Source organism: Alosa alosa, chromosome 2, assembly GCF_017589495.1.
Source record: "Alosa alosa isolate M-15738 ecotype Scorff River chromosome 2, AALO_Geno_1.1, whole genome shotgun sequence".
In the NCBI taxonomy this organism is placed as follows: Eukaryota; Metazoa; Chordata; class Actinopteri; order Clupeiformes; family Clupeidae; genus Alosa; species Alosa alosa.
In genome coordinates, this window is record NC_063190.1 from 15,431,594 (window position 1) to 15,443,135 (window position 11,542).

Here is an 11,542-nt window from a genome sequence, read left to right on the forward strand (position 1 = left end):
CATTAAAAAAGGCCCCAACTGTAGCCAGTTTTAAATCTAGACTTAAGACCAAACTGTTCTCAGACGCTTTCTGCTAACTGTGCCGAGTTACAAATTCTGAATCTGCCTCGATAATTATTCTACTTTGTCTTTTATTACTTTTTTTACTACTTTTTGCCTTTGTTTTTTGCTTACTAATTATTCTTTATTTTTAAATGATTTTTTACCTTGTGTTTTATGTTTTCTTTTTTATTATGATCTTTACCTTTTAACTATTCTTTGACTATATTGCCCTTCTATGCTTTTATTTGTTATTATCGTTTGGTTTTGTTTATGTAAAGCACATTGAATGACCTCTGTGTATGAAATGTGCTATATAAATAAACTTGACTTGACTTGACTTGACACTAACTTGGCATAGTTGAGATGATCCTATGCCCTGTCCCATATTTAATATTGAATTGCAGTTAGTGAGATGCAAACTGTGCAAAATCTAAAGATAATGACTGGATGCAACACTGATCTACTTATAATATTATTACAAATATGTATTGGAATGTAGTTAGTCTTGAAATCCTAATGCTAATTGACAAACATAGTTTGAAATGTACTGAAACACAGTCCAGTAAAATAGGGTGACATGTTCAGGATGCATACTACCAAGATGTGTGTCCACTTAAGAACACAAAGAGAGAATATAGGTACTGTATATATTGATGTTTAGGTAGGCTACTCATACATGTCAGTTTATTGTGAATTAGGCCCGCCCTCTATATTGGTTAAGGGTGTATAGTATGTGTGTGAATGCTTGGAAGAAGAGCATGTGCTAGGTGTACATGGGAGTAGTAGACTTGTGTCTAGTGTGTGTGTGTGTGTGTGTGTGTGTGTGTGTGTGTGTGTGTGTGTGTGTGTGTGTGTGGTGTGCATTTTTGTGTATAGTTCCACCAGTAAACACATCATATCTGTGGAGCTGTTTCTCAGACATCCTGAGTACAAACGCACAAAGCCTCCCCTCCTCACTCACTAAACACCCACCTCATCAATAATGTACTAATGCTCTATTTTCAAGAGTGTCCAGTGTGGCAGAAATGCTTTCAGTGCTACTTGCAATATACTGTCCAAATCCTACATCCTGTACTTTATATCCACTCCACTAGATGGCAGTGCAATCATACCCTCAACAAGGCACACCTCAGCTTTTGTGATGCAATTACTAAAGGCGATTGGAGATTGTCACAGCACAGTGTGTTTGTATATGTATACATGTTTATAAAATAATAATTTGCCAGTGCCCTGATAACTCAGAATTGTTTAATTTTATTGTGTGTTCTTTGTTGGGGTGCTTGAGCATCAGTAATACACAGTAAGGCCAGCATAGATGCCAAATGGATCATCGCTCCTTTAGCACCGGGACAAAATTAAGTAGAAATAGAATAGAACAGTTGGATAGAATCCAAATAGAATAGAGTAGTTGAGAATCACTGTTTTAGAAAATCTAAAACATCTAAAAATAATTTAAATTATGACCAAAATGTTGTTCAAACCCGGCAAATGTATCTCAAAAATGACAAAATACAAATAAGCTTACAGAATGTCATCATGACAACATCACATATAATCTTGTCTTATTCCTTCATTCCACATTAAGGGTACAGTCCTCGGTCACAGGATTGGAATAGTGTAAAGGCCAAGCACTCATACACAGGTGGTGGCTACTGTGAGGTGAGATTTTGAATGGTGTATTGACATTGGCAGACACATCACCATTAGTGAGAGGGAAAGGTTTCATGCTCATATACAAAAGGTGCCTCAGACTGGTCCACACATGGCACTGACACCTGTTAACACCAAGACACACAGGTGGCACAATATTTAAGATAATTTACTGTTAATATTAACTAATTTGGTATAAAGGATAAAGTATATTATATTATATTATACAGTATATGGTTCAATATATATCCTTGGATATAACATAAATGGAAAAGAACAGAATGTTTGTGTTACACAATGCAAAATCTACCATAAGATCTTGGGGCCAATGTGCTTCAATCATTGTAGGGTCCTCCAACTGTCCAGGGCTTTTCTAAATCAATTACAGGAACAAGCTGGTTACAATACACATACTGTATTACCTAATCAGCTCAAAGTTAAACCTAGCGAAAGCATTCTTTATCCTAAAGGGCATTTAAGATATGTTCTACAATTATGATTTATTTTCTTCTTGTAAAGTGTATCTAACATATCTGATTCAGCCATGGCAAATGTGGTCATTATCAAAACATTACCATCACAGTTGTTCTTGGCAGACAGGTTTGTATTTCAATTTTCCTGGTTCATGATGCCATGTACCCCTTTGGAAAAATAGACTAGCCTTACAACATCCTAAACCCTCCAACATGGACACCATTCTTTTTAAGCCAAACCCATATTGAGTGCTTGACTTGATTGCCTGAACTTAGTCTCACCACATTCTGTAGATGCATGCTACATTTCATGAAATTCTGTTTTTAAGAGACATTACAACTGATATAGATATGTCACTTACCCAAGACATGCCTGCACTAGTATCTTGTAATGTAAAGGTGCAAAATTCACTTAATCGCTTAATCACTTCCATAGTCTTTGGATGCATATCATAAAGTGGATCAAGTTGTAGGCCTACATTATTTCTAAACAATTGATTTATTTTCAAAAGTGAAATTTCTCCATTCAGTTCTGTTTACGTCAACTCTGTTTACTGAAAAAGAGCTGCTGCAGTTTTGTGAGTCACTCAACATTCTTGAGTATGCCTACCATGAATGACAATCACAATGACAAATGAGCATCTCTGCTTAACTCACATTGTATTTAGTAGAGCTTGCATTGTATATTTGACTTGCATTGTATTTAATAAAATGGCAAACGTGGTACAAAATGGTATTACCAGAGAGCCAGCCCGGTGCTAGCTGCTTTGCGTGCTAACTTTTAGAGGTGCACAGTAACATCATTATCTGCATTTGTTCAACCAACAAAATGACCTGTATTCGGATATTACCAGGCCCGGGGTGGGTAATCAGGAGAATTCCCAGTGGGCCACTTAACTTTTGGGCCGGTCAGGGAAAAATATATTGACATTTGTCACGTTAGTCTATCTTCTCTTAAAGTACTGTAGGCTACTCACGTTCTGCAATCTATGCATGACACCGCACTCTCTGCATGGGTTGTAGCCTACCATGTGAGGGAGTTCTGCCCTCCCAAAAAGAGTTGGTTGGGTCCATATAGCTTGTCTTTTCCAAAAGGTTTTCTCAGAGAGGCCTACCGAATAGCCGGCCGGCCCTACTAGCGATAAGCGTCACGGAGGATGGATGGTATAAAGAGGCCAGGAGGGACTGGAAAGGCCAGGTAAAAAAAGATAGGAACACATTGAAGGAGGATGTTGCCAAATGTGCCAAACTTTTGGCACATTTGGCACTGGCAACTGGTAAGAGAGATAGCAGCAATGATCAGCAACGTAATTATTGGGTAATATTGGACGTTAGCGTTGTCAACCATATCGCAAGCAACTTATTAAATTGATTAAAATATTAGCCTTTTGGTATCATCCAACATTGCGATTCATAGACTTTGTGAATATTATGCAAATGTTTATAACAAAACCCAAGCTTGATCTGTGTGGCTATATGCAGTAAAATGTGTAGTCTCTGAGCAGTAGATCAGCTAGTCCTGATGATGATGAGCCCGAAATTAGCGATGAGGAGGCCATGAGGGACAAGTAGAGAGGATAAAAGAGTAAACAATATGATGTAATGTAAGATGTAAGAAAGATTAGTATATGACAGCAGTAATCTACATGATCAACCTACAGTACATGCAACTTGGTATCATTGTTTACTGTAACAGTTCAGTTCTTACTATCTTGTAGTTTTTATTAGTACCATGGTTCAACAAATGTGTAAAAGGTTATATAATAGCCTAATTTACTTAAACTGAGAAGTTAACAAAAATATTCCACTATTCCACAAGGATAGGTTGATAAGTTAACAAAAATAGAAAGAATTAAAGCATTTGAAATGTATTCCACTCTTCCACAAAGAGGCATACTGAACTAATATAGGCTACTCCTTTACTACACTCACTTCTAGGTAACCATGATACCAAGTAACATAACAAAATGTGGAAAACTTGAAAGGGTCTCAATACTTTCCGGTTGCACTGTATTTAAAATATGTTTTAAGTGTTGACCTGAAAATACAAGCATTTATAAAACTTATGCATCGCTTTCTGCCAGGACTTTTACAGGCTTTTCCCAAATCACAAAGTAACGTTGACGCAGCAGAAGCGGTAGAGTAGAAGCCATCAGACAAGTGTTATTTAAAAAAAACTCCTGGTATAGGCTACTTACAGTACAACTTTCCACTGCCTCATTATTAGTGGGGTAATTTACGAGATACACCTTTGGTTCCATTAGCGCCTGCACTAAGCTATTAGGCTGATAGCGCTAACTCGACCACTGTTAGACCAAGGGAAAAAAAAACATCTGGGGGAGTGTTTGGCTCGAGGTCATGGTGCAAAGGACCTTAGGGTGAAATTACTCTGAACCATCCCTTTAAATTGCAATATCATTTTAGGCTACAGTCTGCTTCTTTTAAAGGGATATTCCACCATTTGGAGAATTACACTCATTTTCCCCCTCCCCTTGAGTTAAACAATTTTACCTTTCTCCAGTTCATCCAGCCGTTCTCTGAGTTTGGCGATACCACTTTTAACTGATTTGACATGGAACTATACTCTCATTCAGGCGTAATAATCCAGTCACTAACTAATTAGTCTGCTGCAGCTCAACCTTGTTGCTGGAAGTTAGCCTACGGGCGCCCATGGTGTTCCTTGATTATTACGCTAGAATGAGAGTATGATTGCATGTCAAATCAGCCTAGAAAATCACCACGTTTAATTTTCTGTTGGTCTTATTACACTTTCTAACTTGAGAAGAGACAAGTTTTAAATAGGAAAATTACTGGAAAGCTTAGTCACTTTTAAACGTGATGCTAGCAGGCGAGAAGCTAATTGTCTAATCAGATTCAATGATCTTTGCTAGGCTGGAGCTAAAAGTGGTATCACCAGACTCAGAGAACGGCTGGATGAACTGGAGAAAGGTAAAAATCAATTGTTTAACTCAAGGGGAGGTGGAAAATGAGTGTAATTCTCCAAATGGTGGAATATCCCTTTAACAGAAACAACTGGTAAAATAGTCATTCAAAAAGGCTAGGGTACTTTTTACTTTTATACAGTACTTTAAGTGTCTTTGTTACTTTTAATTGAGTAAAACGTTGAATCACTACTATTTACTAGTATTCTTCTACCATCCCAGACAGTTATAAGTATGACTATAAAACTGAGAAATGCAGGATGTGGGTGCACATGTGCTTTTGTGGTTAAATTTCCGTTGTGACAAGTTGCATATAAATTGCACTGCATGATACTGGTGCATCACCTCAGACTATATTTTACCCTCACAATGATTGTCTTAGACATGATTTCTGTATGCAATTTGAACAAAATAAATCATATCAATTTTAAATGTAAACATTACTGCTTGTTTGACTCTTCTCTGCAAAACTTTATAATGGTTGGGTAAGAAACTTTTACTCTCTAATCTCATTTTTAAACTAGGTACAAGAGATATTCATTCTAATTATATAAGCTTTTTGGATCATTTAAAAGGGTGCTAATATGAAATGTGGGCAAAGTCTTGAGTTTTACATGTCATGGAAATGTTAGAAGAAATATTTATATATAAATCTAACTATATAAATATTACTTTTAGATGCAATGCATATATAGGCATACGGGTGCCTTATCCACTATACAATTTTAATCAAAAGTAAAATTTTTAAATGATCCAAGTCATTTAAAATGATCCAAAAGGCTCAGGTTGCTTTATTGTGGAACTTGCCTGGTGGTCAAATGGCCTTTTGAATGTGAGTGCATCAAAATCGTTATTTTTAAAACACTAAGAAGGCTCGACACAACAAGAAACTTTGATCAAAGTATTTAGGGTCTCTACACATGAACTCGAGCATCGAGAACATTGTTTGTGTACACATAGTTTATTAAAAAGAAACGGTTTTGGTCAACTCACCTCTTGACTGGCAAGATGGCGGCGAGTGGAAAAACCAAGTGAGTGGTAGTGCCACTAGCACTCCCATTCAAAAAGCCATTTCACCCGAAAACGACAATACGACAAAAAAGTGGCGCTTCCGACATAATTATGACTCGGATACATTCACATTCACAAAAGACCCTAGGTTGCATTTTGGCAAGAGTTACGCTTATTTAAGAGATTGCAGAGCAGAACAAGATTAACAATCTTTTCATAAATAGCTTACAATCTTTTGATTAATAGGTTTTTGATAATTTGTCAATGTGTCACATTTTATACTTTAAGTATTAAGTTATTAAGTGAGATATAGTTAAGAATTTTAATGATACCTTGCAAAACAGACAACCCATTTTCAGATCATGGAGCTTACGAGGTTTTGTTTTGTTCACGCATAAAGGGAACCTTGAGCAAACTACGCATGTACGGAACTGTACACAATAGATTGGTAATGGTGACTTGATGAATGTTTTGTCTGCAGATAAAAATGATGAAGCATATACAGTACAGATGATCAACACAAAATATTCAAAGCAGTCTTTGTAGATGTACAGTATGTTTTTCAAAAGGTGTACATACGCGCATGCATGTGTGTGTGTGTGTGTGTGTGTGTGTGTGTGTGTGTGTGTGTGTGTGTGTGTGTGTCTGTGTGTCTGTGTTTAGGAAAGTGGGCATGTAGACATGTATGCACCTGTATGGGTATGTTTGAACGTTGCTGGTATTGCTCTTTCATCTCACTTTCAAAGTCTACCATTGCCTGCATCCAGTCTTGTTCACATGAAACATTTCCACAGTCAATACGCACACACTTAACATTCCAATAATCTATTTAAGTCCATACGTCAAACAGCTCAGTCTCACTTAGAGCAAGTATATCAGTTGGTCATGAAATTAGTGTTATTAATGAAAAAAGGACAAGGAATATGGTTCATATCATTAAGGCAGTGAAGTTCTGATGTTATAATGAACAAAACCTTACACCTGACCAGCATGGATGTTGACCTGCTAAGGGATCATGTTACCTAGAAGTTACATTTTCTCTATCACTTTGAGTTTCATTTGAGTGACAATACTTTATTACAATATCATACCAAAAGGCTTTGGCTGCATTTGCAAAGTTGTACTGTAGATGCTCTTGATTTATTCTGGGCTCTGAAGCCCATTCATAAACATATTTCAATCAGCTTCTGGAGACTGCTGCTCAAGGCTTCACTGCAGGCTATTCCTTCTCATTAGTTACATGCCTCTGGCCAGGACAAAGGGCTGCATCCAGTGCAGCTTTGACTTGGCTTCTCTTTTCCTTGCCATCATGCTCTGTGAAACTGACTCCAGACCTGTCACAAAGGCTTGGGTGTATGTGGCAGAGCCACAGGGGGGAACCACTATCAGAGACAAGCACAAATCGATACAGATCGCTTAGGGAAAGCTGGCTGTCACTCAAATGGTTGTATGCTATCAGCACAGGAGAGTGACGGTTCGCTGAGACAAGCAGGGATGGGGTTGGAGGAGGAGGAGGGGGTTGAGCACAGGAGAGAGGGATAGAGGAATAAAGAAAGAGGGAAAGGAAGAAGAAGAAGGGAGAGGGGTGGTAAAGAGGGGATGAGAGAGACAACAGGGAGGCGAGAGAGAGAAAGAGAAGGAAACGCGGAGCAGAGAGAGAGAGAAAAGAGGACATGTGATAACAGCACTCACTGATGCACTTATTCTTACTGTACTCTAATGTTTTTAAATTGTCCTAAAATTGTTGAGAACTGCTCTAAAACTTAAACTGTTTACCATGTTGTTAGTCGCTTTGGCTAAAAAGCGTCAGCCAAATGTGATGTAATGTAATGTAATGTAATGTAATGTGAGATGAGAGAGGGAAAGAGGGAGACAAGATGAAAATGGGGAAGAGAGAGATTGGCAAGCAGGGGAGAGGAAGAAAAGAATGACAGTAGTGTAGTTAATACAGGGGACAGAGGTCTGAGAGGAACTGGCCAATAAGGCGCCGGGTGTTATTAACAGGTTGTAACACATCCTCATCATCATCATCATCATCATCATCACACACACACAGACACACACAGACAGCTTGCTTCAATACACATGCATGATCCTTCAATAGCATTAAACCAATCCTCTTTCACTATGCAGTTACAGTTTCTCTCGAATGCCTTGATGCTTCAGTCAAATCACGTGTTCAAAACAAATAACACACAGACCTAAGCAGAAAGACCTGTGGTTTGGTCAAAATTCACTGTATAAGCTTGTCAGGCTTTAATGTAGCAGCTAAAAGTTGTATGACTTCTGATCCCCCTGACACCACTTCAGAACCTGGACCTAATGCATTCTGGGTGAATCTGAGACTACTTTACCGTCAAGGTCATGCAGAGCATGAGTGAAGAGCTGACGACAGACGTGGACAAACGGTAAAATAAGACATGATGGGCTTATATTGTCTGCCCGTGATGTCTGTTGGATCTATACAGTCTGCCTGTGATGTCTATAGTGGGGTGCGTTTCCCAAAACCATAGTTGCTAACTAGGTTAGCAACTTTGTTGTTGCAATGCAATTTCCCATTGTTAGCAACTATGGTTTTGGTCTGCCCACGATGTCTGTGCTCGGATCAGAGCCGCCACTACCACCACACGTATCACACACTGTGTGTTCCTTTCGTATATTTAAGTTGTTTATTTTATTATTCAATATTGCTTATGTTCATCAAATATCTTATATATAATATTATCTAATATTGTATCACGTGTTAATCCACTCCATCACTCCACCGTTTTAGTTTATTTGGTCACATTCCACATTCACCACAGTTCACTATCTACACACATGGTATAGTCCAATATAAGTCTGATTTGATTATCAGTCATCATGTCATGTGTCACAAAGTGACAAATGCACATATTTCAACTATCATTATGTATTGTTATTTTGTTTAAAACACTTAATCTAATCAGAAGTGCACACAGGGGTCACATTTGACATATCTGTAAACTTGATTTAGTTATAAAAAAAAATAGTTTGTAATTGTTGTTTGTAATTACTTGTAATCAAAAATATATTTAATGAATGAATGTAAAAAATATTCAATGATAACATTTTTAATTTAGATTATTTCCAATAAATAAAGCAAAGGAGTACACATCCATGTGAAAAAGCATAGGGAATAAATGCTGGTCATTCTTGACCTATGTCCAAAAAAACTGGATGAAGTAATGAAAAAAAAACTGTTGTTCATAATGCAAAAAATAAAAATAAAAAGTATGATTTATAATAATCAAAAACAATAAAATTAAAATAGAGATATGTGATGGTCAAAAACAAGTTAATTGAGGAATTAGTGAGCCAAAAGTGTGTAAGCAATAGGCAAAAACTGTACTGTACAGCAACCACAGTGCAAACTGAGGGGGGTGGGGACCAAAACTAAGCTGATTTTACATTTAATTATATTTAGTTTTAGTTAGTTTTGCATTGCTCATTGTAGTTTTTATTTAGTTTTCATTTTTTGTAAAAAAATTTTTTTTTTTAAATTTCAATTAACTAAATTCACTCACAGCTAGTTTTAGTTTTAGTCTTAGTTTTTGTTAACTATAATAACCCTGGGAACGTATGCCTACACTGTGTGCGCACTCACACTGTGACATGTAGTGTGAGTTACCATGTTGTATGCAACAGAAAAAAATGCACAGTGGCTGTCTGTACTTAATCAAGCACCTTTTTGTGAGGTTTAACACAAGCATCCACAGGCTTCATCGACAACATTTGTGGTTGTGCTCAAAGGCTTCAAGCTAAAGAGACCACTGCAATGCAGGCCACAGGGCACACTCACACACACATGCTCTCTCACTCACTCAATCCCAGTTTCTTACTCACTCTCATAAGTTTGCCTGTTTTTGGTAGAACTTTTGAACTGTTTTAGAATATCTAATGTGTGGCATTCTCTATGAAGACTTATTGGAGTTTTAGATAGATAGATCTAGATAGATAGATATATTTTATTTCAAAATATGTTTTGATGTATTTTTGCCCATCCCTGAATGCAAGTACTGTATTGATTATTTAATGAGGAAGCAGCTGACTAGTCCAAGTGCTTATTGACAAGTACGTTGTACTTGAATGTACAAATTTGTCAGGTCATCCCCTTAGAATTGTAAGGTTCTATCTGACATTTTTGTCAAAATTGAGTTATTGACTTATTCTGTGACACCTTAAGAAGATGAGGTGAGGTGTTTCTTGTAGTTGTATGCATTTTTATACATTATATCTAAAGAGGTTTGTTCTGATTATAACTCAATGGAATTCTAAGACTTTGAAGCTCAATATCTCAGAACTAATCAGAACATAGATAGAACCTTATAATTCTAAGGGGTGTAGATGCTTATTTTAGGTTTTACATGTCAATGACAGGTACATCTTTGGAAAAAATAATACTACTAATGCTGTGATAAGCTTTTGTGCCTTTTTGCACAAACGATAACTGTAAACATCAACAAATGGAAAAGACATTGCAAAGTTGAACCCATGTTGAAAACTATGTTTTTGCACTTTGTTGTCCATTGTCTAATGATTGATTGAATATGTACACTGATTTGACCACAAGTTGTGTTGCTTGAAGGAATTATCACCTTTTGTTGAGTTTGTAAGCCAAACAAAATATAACAATGAAATTCATTAAAAATAAATCATTTAATAAACAAATAAAAATCAGAAAACAGATTTTCACAAGTAATTGGTCCAGAAATCCATCCAGATGAAACAACTGAAATCAGTTCTTGAGTCCACTGGGCAAATTTCACTGGCTGATATGTTCAACTCAAACCCATCTGCAGACGTACAGTATCAAGCCTGAACAGGGTGAACAGTGGACACTAAACGAGCCCTCCCAGCACCCCCAGCCTGCTGCTCTAACGAGTGTTTATTGGCTGTTTACCCAGCCAGGTACAGAGGGAGGGGTGGAGGAACCTTGGAGAAGCAGAGGATGTGAATGATAAAGAAGTGGGGGATAAAGAGCTGTTTGCGAAAGAGGGACATCAGAGGGATTTATTTACCTCTCGCCTTGTGCAAGGTGTGCTTCTAATCGGAGCAAGGCGGTGCAGGAGAAATTGTTCGGGGAGCGGCACGTCTCGAGATGCCGCGGGGAGTTCAAGGCCGGCCAATTTCGAGAGCACAAAAGTCTTCAGAGTTAAAATAAAGAAGGGCTTTCTTTAATATTAATCCCCAAAATGAATTACATTCTCTGTCTCTCTCTTCTCCCTCCTTTTTTAGATGGGGGGGGGGGGGGCTTGAAAAATATTTGATTTTCCTCCTTTTTTTTCTTCCTTTCTTCTTCTTTCCCCCTTATTTTTCAACAGATGTAGAAATGATTGAAATCCCAGCTGGCCTCATTATAGTCAGTCTCTAGACGCGAAGAGAGGGCTTAAGGTCTTAAAGTAA

General features: G+C 37.4%; 1 long non-coding RNA gene across 1 annotated transcript; it reads right to left on the minus strand.

The window, feature by feature from the left end:
• Positions 1-1,375: 1,375 nt before the first annotated feature.
• On the minus strand, positions 1,376-6,502 carry LOC125291387. The gene is made up of 3 exons (XR_007192976.1): positions 6,451-6,502; positions 2,003-2,065; positions 1,376-1,817 (listed from the first exon to the last, which is right to left on the minus strand). It is a non-coding gene; the product is annotated as an uncharacterized LOC125291387 (long non-coding RNA).
• Between the last annotated feature and the right edge of the window lie 5,040 nt (positions 6,503-11,542).